Below are 1,228 nucleotides of genomic sequence, written 5' to 3' on the forward strand. Positions count from 1 at the left end.
GTCGAATAAATCTGTGTCCAATAATTTTGTGTCCAATAATTTGGTGTCGAATCGATCGGTGTCGAATCGTACTGTGGTCAAACGGAACACGCCCTTTGCTTCAATACTGACTAGTGACCGAACAATTTTTTTAAATGTAAACGAAATGTTTTTTTTCGTCGTTAAATACAAATAGGCAATGCTCTGTCGCACAGAGCCTCCGGTCGCAACACGATTCGGGTCGATTCTACCCATGCACGGTCTAGCACCGGCTTTTATGCCTTAGGTATTCAATCGTGATTGACTGAGGAAAAGTCGGACAATATCGAGTTCTCGAAAAGTGCAATGCGGACCATTGCATTTTTTCGGTCGCGCGTGCGACCTTTGGTCAACGCTTCCTCGGACACATCTATCACATTTCGCGCAGCAAACGCTGACTGGATCATCGCATTGGATTCCAGCAGCTTCGATGGCCTTAAAACATTTTATACTAACTGATAATACATACTAAACTTACATACCTAAAACATATAACTAAACACACTGTTTAATTTGACATGAACACCTTACCACAACACTTCTTATATTTGCATTGTTTTAAACATGCAAAAAAGCAATTTATTATGCTACCTTTGCACGCTTAGATTACTGCGGCCATTTAATTATTTTTATTGAGCAGAGTTAACCGTAAATTATTTTTCTCAAAAAGATGTTTTAGTAAGCATGTAAACCTAGTAATTTGCCTACTTCATATAGATATAATCTAAATATAAATTTTATATTTTATTTAAACCAATTTAATGATTATACTTATATTATCATTATTTCATTTATAAGTATATTAAATAAATAATTTATTTCAATACGTAAATAAAATAAAAATTTTTTAAATCTCAATGTTATAATAAATTATTAAATTATAACAAAATATTAAAAATCTTATTTGTAAATATATATATATATATATTATAATTTAAATTTTAATTATTTTAATTTTTTTAATTATTTATTTTAATTATTTATTTTGTACTCCCCACTTTCCTTAAATATATATTTTATAGAGGTGCTTCAGTCAGTTTAGCAACTGTTTTACTTTACATTGCCGGTATTTTATCAGTTATGGGAGATATTAATCTCATCTCTACAATTATTAATGTAACACATGAAAATTTTTCTATACAGGGTGTCCCAGAATAGCCGTACAATCTCTCGTAGGCAGGTAGAAGGAGTAAAACTGAGTCGAAAAGTC

The sequence above is a fragment of the Pseudomyrmex gracilis genome, unplaced genomic scaffold (assembly GCF_002006095.1).
Source record: "Pseudomyrmex gracilis isolate BER0280 unplaced genomic scaffold, ASM200609v1 scaffold_1402, whole genome shotgun sequence".
NCBI lineage: Eukaryota > Metazoa > Arthropoda > Insecta > Hymenoptera > Formicidae > Pseudomyrmex > Pseudomyrmex gracilis.